At 51.2% G+C, this 14,198-nt stretch overlaps 1 protein-coding gene and 1 long non-coding RNA gene across 5 annotated transcripts in view; both read right to left on the bottom strand.

The window, feature by feature from the left end:
• The window catches only part of LOC142070093 (uncharacterized), a 270,503-nt gene that overhangs the window by 226,897 nt on the left and 29,408 nt on the right, over nt 1–14,198 (bottom strand). The window lies entirely within an intron of this gene.
• Nucleotides 1–14,198, bottom strand: part of TBXA2R (thromboxane A2 receptor) — a 47,067-nt gene that overhangs the window by 15,375 nt on the left and 17,494 nt on the right. Inside the window, exon 1 of one of the 4 annotated variants that reach the window (XM_075123197.1) lies at nt 6,387–6,761. The exons of the other annotated variants lie outside the window; for them this stretch is intronic. The gene's annotated coding sequence lies outside the window, so the exon portion shown is untranslated. Of the gene's footprint in view, nt 1–6,386; nt 6,762–14,198 lie in introns of those variants that run through there. 4 annotated transcript variants of the gene reach the window in all.

Raw genomic sequence — 14,198 nt, 5'->3', positions numbered from 1 at the left:
GGAATTCGTCAGCCTGGCGCGGCGCCCGGAATGAATGGCCCAGGCCACTGGGTTGCCAATCGGTTCAGAGGGAGGTTGATGCTGAAAGTTGTCATCTGGCTCACAGCTGGGGAATGTGAAGAATCCAGGCTGAAGGCTGAGCTGAGCCCGGGCCCTTGGGCAATGATGCCTGCAGGAGAGGCTGAGTCCAGCAGCTGGGAGCCTCCCCCAGCCCACGCCTGCCTCCTACTGCGGGAGGCTGGCGCTGCAGGAGCAAGGAGTGCAGCTACTGACTCCCTTTGGGCTACCCCTGATCAGCTCCCACTTGGGGCTACAGCCCTTGGCATATGGGCCACGCCATAACCCTTGCCTGCCACCCTCCCCCCTCCACCAGCATCCCCAGCTCTCTGGGTGCTGATGACGTCTGCCTGGGGCAGACAAGGGGCAAGCCGGCTGCCTGGCTGTCCCTGGACTAAGGAGGCTGCCGTTGTTTAGAGCAGGAAAACCTTGCGAATCTCCTCACTGCATTGACAATAGGCTGGGATTAGCTCAAATGCTGCCTCAGTGCTGAAGTATCCCCAGATCCGTTAGGCCAGGCACCCACATGGCCTTCTGTGAGCGACCACATCCTGGCTGGGACCACACGGGTCAAAACATGGACACACTCATGTGCTGGATTTCCCATCTTAATCTGCACACCCCAGTGTGCCAGCCCGGGCATGGGGCACTGACTCCAGCCCAGTGTTCACACCCTAACATACCAGCTCACAGCATGGGACACTGATCCCAGCCCAGCGTCCACACCCCAACATGCCAGTCCAGGGGATGGGGCACCAACCCCAGCCCAGTGTCCACACCCCATTTTGCCAGTCCGGGCATGGGGTACTGAACCCAGCCCAGCGTCCACGCCCCAACATGCCAGTCCAGGGCATGGGGCACCAACCCCAGCCCAAACGTGCCAGTCCAGGGCAGGGATGTTCCCCTCTTGATTTTCAGAGGTCATGTGTAATGTCTAACTTCAGGAGTCTGTCTTGTTGCTGACGCTCTGCGTCCAGTCCCCTGTAACTGACTAAATCTCCATGACTTTTTGGAATAAGGTCCCAAGCATCCTTCATGTCACAGGACAGGTAGGGCCTGTTCACCTCTCCCGGGCAGATTGTGCCATGGGCATTTCCTTCCTGCTCGTCCTGCTTCGGCTCAGAGCTGGGAGCCCACTGGCCGTATTCTCCACGGACGGACAGTTGCAGTTTGGTTTCGGCTCATTCTGGTGCCTTTTCGCTGGTTTCCATCCTGCCTTCGAGCTCTGAACTAACACCAGTCGCTTCATTTTCGCTCCAGATGTCAGTCTGGCGCCCAGCCCAGGGTGTTTGCATCGGCATCGCGAGTATAGTCCTAGCTCAAGGCCCACCACGCAAGGTGCTGTACAAAGACGCCGCACAAGGTGCTGTACAAAGATGCTGTGCAAAGGTGATCCCTACCCCGGGAACTCAGTCTTGGTCTAGGCCAAGATACAAGAGGGGGTGAAACAGACAGAGGGAGAGGCAGCAGTAGTGCGAGCAGGTTTTTGCACCCTAAGCAGCTGTACCCAGGGTCTGGCGTGTACACACCAAAGTGCTGGAATCCTTGTGGAGAATGGGAGTTCGTCTTCTAAAGCTGTTCGGCATGGCAGTGCCGAGCACAGCCATGCCTAACTAGCTGCACAGATCTGGGTCTGATCCAGGGTGGGGGCTGCTCTGGGTTTCTAGCTCTGCCTTGGAGGCGAAGAGGGGAGAGGACCCCAGACCTCCCGAGTGCACCAGACTTTGAGGGATGTTCTGCATGTTGACTGTTGCCCAGAGACAGACACAGGCCCCCCATGGAGCCTCAGGGAGGGCTGCTGGGTTGGAAGCCCAGAGAGCACGGGGTCACCTCTACTGAGCACTGCTTGTATTTCCTTCACTTCACAGCTCCTGTTTATGAGCATGAGCTCACACACACCCTGGAAGGCAGCCGAGGATCAGCAACCACCCCATTTTACAAGAACAAGGAGATTGCACAACATCACTCCCGGCAGAGCCGGGAGCCAAACGCAGCTCACTAACACGGCAGACCTAAGCTTTCCACTGCCTTTCAGACGGAGCATGCCAGAGACAGGTGCTGTGGTCAGGCCATATCTAACCACTATGCCACATGCTGCTCTGAGACCCTGCAGCAGAACCCAGGATTTCCAAGCTCCAGTATTTTAGGAGCTCACCCCACTTGGCAATGCCTGTTGTAAGTCACCCCTAAGGGCTGGTCCCCGGCAAAGCTTGCAAATACTCTGTAATTCACCTGGTAACAGTCCAAGTTGGAAAGTTGAAGTTCTAGTCATCACAGGTGGCTGGTGATGCTGGGAGGTGGGTGTCATGGCTGTGGGTGATAGCCTTTGTTTTTTTAAATTTTCTTTAGAAAGAAACTGATTGAATTCACCTGGTGAGAAAACAGCCTTACCCACGGGGCCTCCAGTTAAAACCCTTTATCCTCTGTCAATTGCAGGGAGTCACGCAACAAAATTCAGGGGTTCCACATTTCAGCCGTTTGTCCCACTGTCTGAGTGCGGCTCCCACCCCCTGACAATGAATGGTGCGGCGGGCCCACTCCTGCTCTGGTACTGGAACTGCAGGCTGAGCGGGTGCCTAGCATCAGTTGGCCAGCACATCAGTCACACTGAGTTGTGTCTATCCCCATCCAGCGTCCTATCCCGCCCTTCACCTGACCCCCAGTGCACAAGCCGCTCTTGCTCCCCGCACACCTGTCCAGCCGGCAGTGGGTTTACCTGAAGGATCCAGCTACGAAAGTCGGTCCAGGACCTGAGGCTCTTAATCAGCATTTACTCAGGAAAGCTCATTTGGAGAGAATGCCTGGGCCCGATTCGCCCCTGCCTGGCATCTGGCACCTGGGCAAAGCAAGTGATTTTCTGGCTCACTAGTGCCATGTGCTGTCTTTGCCCTGCGTCTTGTGCAGTCTTTGGGACCAGGCAATGGAGAAGCAGGCCCCAGACATCCCAACTAGAGACTGGCACAAGCCACAAATCTCTGAGCCAGATTTTGACCATCCCAAGGTCCCTTCTAGCCCTGATATTCTATGATTCTTTGATTAGCCCGTTGCAGAGACAGGTGCCAGTTCAGAGCCTGGCAGAAAGTTAGAAGGGAAAAGGACCTCACGGTTCCTCCAAGCCATCTCCATGGCCGGACTGAACCCAAGAGAACTTTGCGAAATCCAGATCCAGCTGCATTCAGATCCTGGCCCCGATAAGCGAGATCCAGGCGATTAGCTCACCATCGGCTGGCTGACTTTCTCCTCACAACATCTCATGTTCCCGTCCCACCCTGCTCTCATTCGGTTCAGTGCAGCCACAGATCACCACATTCAGCTTTTGCTTTCACACACGCAGATGGTACAAACCACCTTGCACAGGCCTGCCTCCTGCCTGGGTCCACGTTCCAGGTGGTGCTAACACAGAGCCCAAGATGGCAGGGGGAGGAGGGAGGGCGGGCAGGCTCAGTGCATGCACAAGGGGGATTCTCTGCCAGCCCCTTGCAGCCTGTTGAGGGCCCTGGAACAGGAGGTGAAATCCCACCCCGTTCTCTCTCCGTTTCTACCCCCAGCCTCCACTCTGGCCCTTTACACCATCTCGGCACTGCCAGCGCAAGGGCCTCCTCCGGCCCTGCAGCTCCGTGACACCTGGAAACATCCTCCTCCAGACCAGCAGTTCTGCCCCTCGCATCGCTGTCTTTGCAATGCTGCCCTGTGGGGCCTGATCCTCCTCTGTCTCACCCCCTGAAACCCACCCACTTTCCATGGAGCTTCTTGCCCCAGCAAGGGCGAGCGGAAACTTCACCCCATGGCAGGCCTAACTGAACCCCATCAGCCCTCTCCCCCGCCCTGGAACTGCACAGAGGCTTTTCCCATACAGGCTGCAGGGCCCCAGACCTCCTGAACTGCTTCCACTTCTCCAGTAGTCCCCTGATTGCCAGGACCTGTGGCCACACGACGCGCACACTGGGCCAGCAAATCTGAACTAAACCCAGATCCCCTAAAAAGAAATGAAGGAGGAACTGAGCTGATTATTTTCTGCTAAGCAATGGAAACAAATTTCAGCCATTGCTCTGACCTGCTTCTTGGGCCTCCGGCTAAGATTAATCTAGCAGAAAACCCTGTGGTACGGAGCAGCAGTTCTCAACCGGGGGCCCGCAGCCCTCTGGGGATCTGTGAGCTATTTCAGGGGGTTCACCAAGCAGGGTCGCTCAGAGCCCTGAACCCCAGCACCCCTGTGGTGCTCCTTAGCCCCCCTCCAGCCCCTTTCTCAGATCATAGAATCATAGAAGATTAGGGTTGGAAGAGACCTCAGGAGGTATCTAGTCCAATCCCCTGCTCAAAGCAGGACCAACCCCAACTAAATCATCCCAGCCTGGGCTTTGTCAAGCCGGGCCTTAAAAACCTCAAAGGAAGGAGATTCCACCACCTCCCTAGGTAACCCATTCCAGCGCTTCACCACCCTCCAAGTGAAATAGTTTCCTAATATCCAACCTAGACCTCCCCCACTGCAACTTGAGAGCATTACTCCTTGTTCTGTCATCTGCTACCACTGAGAACAGTCTAGATCCATCCTCTTTGGAACCCCCTTTCAGGTAGTTGAAGGCAGCTATCAAATCCCCCCTCACTCTTCTCTTCTGCAGACTAAACAAGCTGAGTTCCCTCAGCCTCTCCTCATAAATCATGAGCCCCAGCCCTCTAGTCATTTTCATTGCCCTCCCCTGGACTCTCTCCAATTTCTCCACATCCCTTCTGTAGTGGGGGGCCCAAAACTGGACACAGTATTCCAGGCGTGGCCTCATCAGTGCCGAATAGAGGGGAATAATCAAGTCCCTCGATTTGCTAGCAATGCTTCTACTAATGCAGCCCAATATGCCGTTGGCCTTCTTGGCAACAAGGGCACACTGCTGACTCGTACCCAGCTTCTTGCCCAGTGTAATCCCCAGGTCCTTTTTTTGCAGAACTGCCGCTTAGCCAGTCGGTCCCCAGCCCGTAGCAGTGCCTGGGATTCCTCTGTCACCCTTCTGTGGGCTCCCTCTAGGACACATTTCCCTGTGCTCCCTAGCGCGGGACCTGTCTCCAGGTCAGCTGCAGTCTGTGGGCAGCTAACAGCCAGGACAGGTCTCTGGTTGCAGGCATCACACCCCTTCCCTTCCCTTCCCTTCCTGAGCTGGTGTTGCCTTCAGCTGCAGTACAGGAGCTGGTCTCAGCCCACCCACCCCCACACACCGGGAAGCATGTTGCTTCCCCCGTTGCAGAAGAATCAAGGAGACTCCCTCCCATTCCCTCAGCAGTTCCTGAGACCTTCCCCTTTCCCTCGGGGGTCCCAGCTTTAAACTCCCTCCTGCTGCAGGCAAACACTTTAACCTGAGCTACACGGAAAAAATAATTACCCAGGAGCCGGTCGACTAGGAGGTGTTCCATTACCCCCCCCCCCAGTCAAAACACTTTCCAAACCTTCCCAAACCACATGGATTTCAGCTAGTGGTACGAGGAATCTGCTTTCTCCCACCCCCACAATCTCTGCCATTTGGTAGCACACTGGCCTTTGGGACCACACTCTGCTTAACCAGAGAGATCTGGGCCCCTGTATCCCTCTGCCCCAAGTACTCTCTGCCACTAATTTCAACAAACTTAACATGTTCCATGTCTGGTTCTGCAAAGGCTAATCTCCCCAAACCAATATGATGGATTGGTTTCAACTGCTTGCGGGGTGGGGAGGTTCTGTGGTGAGGGCAGCAGAGCTAACATGGGCTATTGGCTGCCTGCTTCCTCCCAGCCCAGGGCGTTTATTTCTCCAGGGATCAGTGGAATGACACTGATCGCACCTTTGGGGCTCTTCTGTTTTTACAGGAGATTTGGGACGAGGGTTAGAGGCATGGTTCTGGGGAGGTGAGTATCCAGCCTCCCAGCCACCCTCCTTCTTGCTAGGGATAAAATGGGACCCTCCCTTCCCTCCACCTTTAAAATCCCGTTTTGACGGTTTAGATGCCTGGGTCTGTTCAAGGGCATCAGCTAGAGTCACCCAGCTCTTCCACAGACTTTACGGTTTTGTCCCACACAGACATTGCTTTACATCAGCCTTGCATATGCCTACGAAATGCTCTTGAGCCACAAGATCAAACATTCCCTCAAAGCCTGTAACATCTTTGCCCCCACCCACTTTCCCATCAAATCTTTCATTTTGTTCACATATTCCCCATTACTCATACCTATATCCCTCTTAAGATTCCTAAATTTAACTCTATATGTTTCAGGGGTAATCTGAAACCTTTGCAAAACAGTGTTTTTGAATTTACAATAGTCTAAAGCACCCTCAATAGGCATTTCACTGAATACACTTAGAGCTTTACCAGTTAATTTTGCAATCAGGGTAGGAACTCTCTTGGCATCAGGGATTTCATGCACTGCACACAGCCTTTCAAAGGTAGTCAGATATTCAGCAATATCGTCTGTCTCATTGTATGCAGGACATAAATGGTCCCAATTGCGGATTGTTGGAGTGATGGGAATCGCTGGGCTCTGGTTCTGCTTCTCTAGCAGGTCCAGTTGGTGTCTTCACTTTCTCTCTCTCTCTTCCCACTCTCTTTCTCTCTCCTCCCACTCTCTTTCTTCCTGTTTCTCCTTTATCTCCAGTTCTTTCAGTTCCAGTAGGCTCTGGTCTCTTTCTTTTTCTGCAACCTGCAGTCTAAAAAGCTCCAACGTCGCAATGGCTTCACTGCTTTCACTGCTTTCACTCATTTGCTTTTCTGTTCCTACTTCCCTCTCCCCACCGAAGCAAACAGAAAATAATAAACCGGGAGCCTCCTCCTGACTATCCTTAGCCACCACACTGAAAGCCCCACTTAAAATCTTCACACCAGTGTATGAAGTGCAAATCTTGCTCAGTACAACAAGCTGTGTATTTCACTCTGCTCACTGCACCACTGTGATGGGATCCCCGGGGTGCAGCCTGAGACTGTGGGACTGCTGTGCCTCCTGAACTCTCTCCAGCCTGGGCTGTCTCTCACAATGCCTAGCTAGTGACCAGCAGCAACCCCGCCAGGCACTGTGATCACTCAGCACAACCACATGTGGACCCCTACACCCAGCTAGATTGCATGAATGCTCCCAGAGCCACTCGTGAATCACACAGAGAAAGGCACCAGCCAAGTCCCCCCAGCTCCCAGCCCTGTACCCCAGGAATATACCATCTCAAGACCAGCAGTGCAGATTTATTAATTGGTTCACTGGAATCAATGGAAAGTGGAGTGGATATACACCAACCTTTGCAATCTGAGCAGATTACCAAACACTTCAGGCAAACTCACTGGTAAAGATAAACAGTTAAACAAATTTATTGACTACTAAAGATAGATTTTAAGTGATATTAAGTGATAGGCAAAAAGTCAGAGTTAATTACCAAAATAAAATAAAATATAATCACGCAGTCTAAACTCTCAACCCTATTAGACTGGGCAACATCTAGATTAAACAGTTTTTCTCTCCCCGCTGGATATTGCAGGTCATAATACATAGATTTCACCCTTGAAACCTGGGCCAGTCTCCTCTGTTGGAGTTTTAAGTCTTCTCAGTGTCCTTGTTGCTTGCAGTATAGGTAGGGGCAGGAGAAAGGCCAAGCATGGGTCCCCTGTGTTCTGTTTTATATCCTCAGTCCCATGTGCTTGGAGAATACAAGTCCAGGCATGTCTGGGGGGCATTGCTGAGTCCCCAGGCAAGGTTGAGCAATTCCCTTGGTGTGGCCTCATGCAGGTGTCATTGAATTGTAACTTCCTTGCTGGAGAATGGCTGTTGATGATTGTTTTGACACATGCTCGGGCATTGGTTACTTTCCTTATTTCCCTATATCTTTAGCTTATATCTAACCTGATTCCCCAACTTCCTGCATGTTTTAGTGACAACCATACAACACAATCCTGTAACTTCATATGACCTAAAGATATACAAATTAGATAGAACAGTGGGTTTCAGGCGATATTAACATCTCCCCTGATACCTCACATGGCATGCTTTATATGCAATATTACAATTGTATATAAATGAGGAATGTGGGGGTTACAGGACGCTCCCCCAAGGTTTAGAATGTCACATCTTATTTTAATAATGTTTTTTTTACCTGGCTGGATTTTTATAAGCCAAATGTGTTTGTTTGTAAATTGTGTTATACAGATCATTAATTTATATTTTAATCATTCATATCGTGTATAACTCACTGTTTAAAATATAGCTAAGGTTAGGTGGCGCCTGGTTAATGCATTATGAGCCGCTGATGTGTATTTTATTCTGCTTGTTTTTTCTCTCCGCCTTTTTTTAAAAAGTAATAGAAAAGTTCAAAAAAAGGCCAGTGTGCAGGGCAGAGGCGTTAGAACGGTTCTCAGAGGAAACTGTCTCACGCTGCGAAGTCTGGTGACGCTATGGCTCCATGCAGGGTTTCAGCCACAGAACTTACAGTTGATGTTGTTTGCAAGATAAGGCTAGGGACACATATGCGTTCAAGCTGCAGTCTGCCCCGCTGCCTCTCTGTGTGCATCCCGGAAACCCCAGCACCACCGCAGCTGGTTAGAGAGTTGACAGAGACATACAATGCACCTGCAGGGAGATGGGCTAACCATGCCTAGTCCTTTTCATCCATGGGCCTCCCTAGAAGAGGAAGGATGGTCCGGTGATTTGGGAGCTGGTTTGGGAATCAAAAAAGTGAGGTTCAATTCCCAGCTCTGCCACAGACTTCCTATGTGCCCTTGGGCAAGTCACTTAATCTCCCTGTGCCTCCATTGTAAAATGGGGCAAATAGCCCTGCCCTGCCTCACAGAGGGGTTGTTAAAGCCTCTGAGGTGCTCAGATACTGTGCTGATAGGCCAGATGTCTACCTGAGTGCTCACAGCATGTTACCAGGGAATGTCAGTTCCATTAGCCCCATTTTAGAGGTGGGAAAACTGAGGCACTGAGAAGGGCAGTGACTTGGCTGTCATCCCACAGCCCATCTGAAGCTGAACTGGAGATGGAACCCGGCTTCTGCAACTTGTCGGCCAGTGTCTGAGTGTCTGGCATGATGCCCCTCTGTACAGTAGATTTTGGACACTGACATGGAAAGTGCTATACCAGTGCCACGGGGGATTATTACTGAGGAGGACAGTATATGGTATGATTGGTTGATACACAAACAAAAAGGGATCAAGAAAGCAGGACATCCTCCCCAGCCCCACCCCACAACCAATCCTCACCAATAAGGAAACACCTCATGCTGGGACCCCTCTTCACTGCACCCAAAGGCCCACCCATCACATCTGCCCTGCCAGGGCCGGACCCACATCACCATGAGGGACCACCTGCCCCACTCACTAGACAAGGAAACACAACACACGAGCCTCCCTCCAACCTAACGCAAACCCCTACTCACGCAGGACCGGCTCTAGGCACCAGCAAACTAAGCACGTGCTTGGAGCAGCACAATTCCAGGGGCAGCATTCCAGGTGGGTTTTGTTTTTATTTTTGCTTCGGCAGTTCTGCTCTCGGAGGGTGTTTTTTTGTTCGCTTGGGGCGGCAAAAAACCTAGAGCCGGCCCTGTACTCACAGCCTCAGACTCTTGGGTCTCATTCCCGCCTCTACCACTGACCTTGGAGCAATTCACGGGCCTGCTCCGTGCCTCAGTTTCCCCAGCTGTGCAGCAGGGATAATGATGTAAAATGTGTTGAGCTCCTTGCATGATAGGAGCTGGAGAAGGGCAGATGTGCGGTGAACGCCATCCCCTGACAAGTAAACTGCCGTCTGCCCCCACCCCCAATCCAGGCCAGCCAGAAGCAATGGCATGCGTCTAGCTGGGCATGGTGACATGTTGCCCACTGGGGATGCTGGAATCTGATTACTCCCAGGGATGGCGCTTTCTGCATATACTGGCCTTATTGGTAAGTTACATGCTGAGATTCCTGTGGCATTTTTAACCCTATCAATATTCACAGCAAAGGAATTCACTGGCCTGGAGCCTCACCAGAGTTCTGCTCCAGCAAGAGAGACCATCTCCCTGCTAAATCAGAGCAGAGCCAGAACCCAGGGCCCAAACCCCTCCCATCTCTGGGGTCTTGAAGAACTGGATCCAAATGATGTTGCTCGAGTACCTATTTTCTTTGCAGGGTTTGTCCCATCCCATCACTCTGCAGTCCACCCAGGAGCCCTGTCGGCTCTGGGGCTGAATGCTAGGAATTCACTGTTTTCATTCCGGATGCCAGGAGCTGCTCCAGCCTGGAAAAACACATGCCACAGAAAGGTCCCATCTTTCTCTGGGAAATCTGCCTCCCGTCCCCTGTCAGACTGTCGTGCTATGGAGCAAGTTGTCTATGTTTGAAAGTGAATTACATGCTGGGGAAAGGTGCCAGATTGACAGCTTGGGAGCATGGGGCAGAACAGACTGCCCCCCACACCCTGCCCCACTGCAGGACCAGAGGGAGGACCAGACGAGCTCAGACCCCGGGTCCAGCTAGCTAAGGAACCTGTCTCTGCCAGTGTCCAACACCAGCTGCTTCAGAGGAAGATGTAAGAACCCCTCGGAGCAGATGTGGGTTAAGCTGCTGGGTGTGACGCTCTGTACCTCGGGGGAACATCCTACACCCCCATGTTCATCTTTATAACATGATTGTGTGGTATCCAATGCAAAGTTTCTCATGTTGGGTGTCTTCGGAAGGCTCATAATGCCCTGAGCATGGTTGTTATAGTGATGTTATAGTTTCAGAGTAACAGCCGTGTTAGTCTGTATTCACAAAAAGAAAAGGAGGACTTGTGGCACCTTAGAGACTAACCAATTTATGGTCACTTTGGATGGGCTATTACCAGCAGGAGAGTGAGTTTGGGGGGGGGGGGGGGGGCGGAGGGTGAGAAAATCTGGATATGTGCTGGAAATGGCCCAACTTGATTATCATACACATTGTAAGGAGAGTGATCACTTTAGATAAGCTATTACCAGCAGGAGAGTGGGGTGGGAGGAGGTATTGTTTCATGGTCTCTGTGTATATAATGTCTTCTGCAGTTTCCACAGTATGCATCCGATGAAGTGAGCTGTAGCTCACGAAAGCTCATGCTCAAATAAATTGGTTAGTCGCTAAGGTGCCACAAGTCCTCCTTTTCTTTTTAGTGATGTTATAGTAATTGTTACAGTAATGTTGTAGTGAGGTTACAGGTTATAATTTCGTTTATACATTTATGAGGCTGAAAATGTGTCCTTATGGCTTAAAGCAAAACCATGCAAAAACTCGCCAAGAGCGGAGAGGCAGTAGGACCCCCTCACCAGTCACTGCCCATTCTGTAGCTGTGCGCCTAAGTTTTCCTTGCTAAGTGCACTTCATAGAATCATAGAATATCAGGGTTGGAAGGGACCCCAGAAGGTCATCTAGTCCAACCCCCTGCTCAAAGCAGGACCAATTCCCAGTTAAATCATCCCAGCCAGGGCTTTGTCAAGCCTGACCTTAAAAACCTCTAAGGAAGGAGATTCTACCACCTCCCTAGGTAACGCATTCCAGTGTTTCACCACCCTCTTAGTGAAAAAGTTTTTCCTAATATCCAATCTAAACCTCCCCCACTGCAGTTTGAGACCATTACTCCTCGTTCTGTCATCTGATACCATTGAGAACAGTCTAGAGCCATCCTCTTTGGAACCCCCTTTCAGGTAGTTGAAAGCAGCTATCAAATCCCCCCTCATTCTTCTCTTCTGCAGGCTAAACAATCCCAGCTCCCTCAGCCTCTCCTCATAACTCATGTGTTCCAGTCCCCTAATCATTTTTGTTGCCCTTCGCTGGACTCTCTCCAATTTATCCACATCCTTCTTGAAGTGTGGGGCCCAAAACTGGACACAGTACTCCAGATGAGGCCTCACCAATGTCGAATAGAGGGGAACGATCACGTCCCTCGATCTGCTCGCTATGCCCCTACTTATACATCCCAAAATGCCATTGGCCTTCTTGGCAACAAGGGCACACTGCTGACTCATATCCTGCTTCTCGTCCACCGTCACCCCTAGGTCCTTTTCCGCAGAACTGCTGCCGAGCCATTCGGTCCCTAGTCTGTAGCTGTGCATTGGGTTCTTCCGTCCTAAGTGCAGGACCCTGCACTTATCCTTATTGAACCTCATCAGATTTCTTTTGGCCCAATCCTCCAATTTGTCCAGGTCTTTCTATATCCTATCCCTCCCCTCCAGCGTATCTACCACTCCTCCCAGTTTAGTATCATCCGCAAATTTACTGAGAGTGCAATCCACACCATCCTCCAGATCATTTATGAAGATATTGAACAAAACCGGCCCCAGGACCGACCCTTGGGGCACTCCACTTGATACCGGCTGCCAACTAGATATGGAGCCATTGATCACTACCCGTTGAGCCCGACAATCTAGCCAGCTTTCTACCCACCTTGTAGTGCATTCATCCAGCCCATACTTCCTTAACTTGCTGACAAGAATACTGTGGGAGACCGTGTCAAAAACTTTGCTAAAGTCAAGAAACAATACATCCACTGCTTTCCCTTCATCCACAGAACCAGTAATCTCATCATAAAAGGCGATTAGATTAGTCAGGCATGACCTTCCCTTGGTGAATCCATGCTGGCTGTTCCTGATCACTTTCCTCTCATGCAAGTGCTTCAGGATTGATTCTTTGAGGACCTGCTCCATGATTTTTCCGGGGACTGAAGTGAGGCTGACTGGCCTGTAGTTCCCAGGATCGTCCTTCTTCCCTTTTTTAAAGATTGGCACTACATTAGCCTTTTTCCAGTCATCCGGGACTTCCCCGGTTCGCCACGAGTTTTCAAAGATAATGGCCAATGGCTCTGCAATCACAGCCGCCAATTCCTTCAGCACTCTCGGATGCAACTCGTCCGGCCCCATGGACTTGTGCACGTCCAGCTTTTCTAAATAGTCCCTAACCACCTCTATCTCCACAGAGGGCTGGCCATCTCTTCCCCATTTTGTGATGCCCAGCGTAGCAGTCTGGGAGCTGACCTTGTTTGTGAAAACAGAGGCAAAAAAAGCATTGAGTACATTAGCTTTTTCCACATCCTCTGTCACTAGTTTGCCTCCCTCATTCAGTAAGGGGCCCACACATTCCTTGGCTTTCTTCTTGTTGCCAACATACCTGAAGAAACCCTTCTTGTTACTCTTGACATTTCTGGCTAGCTGCAGCTCCAGGTGCGATTTGGCCCTCCTGATAACATTCCTACATGCCCGAGCAATATTTTTATACTCTTCCCTGGTCATATGTCCAACCTTCCACTTCTTGTAAGCTTCTTTTTTATGTTTAAGATCCGCTAAGATTTCACCATTAAGCCAAGCTGGTCGCCTGCCATATTTACTATTCTTTCGACTCATCGGGATGGTTTGTCCCTGTAACCTCAACAGGGATTCTTTGAAATACAGCCAGCTCTCCTGGACTCCTTTCCCCTTCAAGTTAGTCCCCCAGGGGATCCTGGCCATCCGTTCCCTGAGGGAGTCGAAGTCTGCTTTCCTGAAGTCCAGGGTCCGTATCCTGCTGCTTACCTTTCTTCCTTGCGTCAGGATCCTGAACTCAACCAACTCATGGTCACTGCCTCCCAGATTCCCATCCACTTTTGCTTCCCCCACTAATTCTACCCGGTTTGTGAGCAGCAGGTCAAGAAAAGCGCCCCCCCTAGTTGGCTCCTCTAGCACTTGCGCCAGGAAATTGTCCCCTACGCTTTCCAAAAACTTCCTGGATTGTCTATGCACCGCTGTATTGCTCTCCCAGCAGATATCAGGAAAATTAAAGTCACCCATGAGAATCAGGGCATGCGATCTAGTAGCTTCCGTGAGCTGCCGGAAGAAAGCCTCATCTACCTCATCCCCCTGGTCCGGTGGTCTATAGCAGACTCCCACCACTACATCACCCTTGTTGCTCACATTTCTAAACTTAATCCAGAGACACTCAGGTTTTTCTGCAGTTTCGTACCGGAGCTCTGAGCAGTCATACTGCTCCCTTACATACAGTGCTACTCCCCCACCTTTTCTGCCCTGCCTGTCCTTCCTGAACAGTGTATAACCATCCATGACAGTACTCCAGTCATGTGAGTTATCCCACCAAGACTCTGTTATTCCGATCACGTCATAGTTCCTTGACATCACCAGGACCTCCAGTTCTCCCTGCTTGTTTCCAAGGCTTTGTGCATTTGTATAT

This window comes from Caretta caretta, chromosome 25, assembly GCF_965140235.1.
Source record: "Caretta caretta isolate rCarCar2 chromosome 25, rCarCar1.hap1, whole genome shotgun sequence".
NCBI classification, from domain to species: domain Eukaryota; kingdom Metazoa; phylum Chordata; order Testudines; family Cheloniidae; genus Caretta; species Caretta caretta.
Note: the sequence above shows the minus strand (reverse complement) of the source record. Positions and strands in the feature narration are given on the sequence as shown.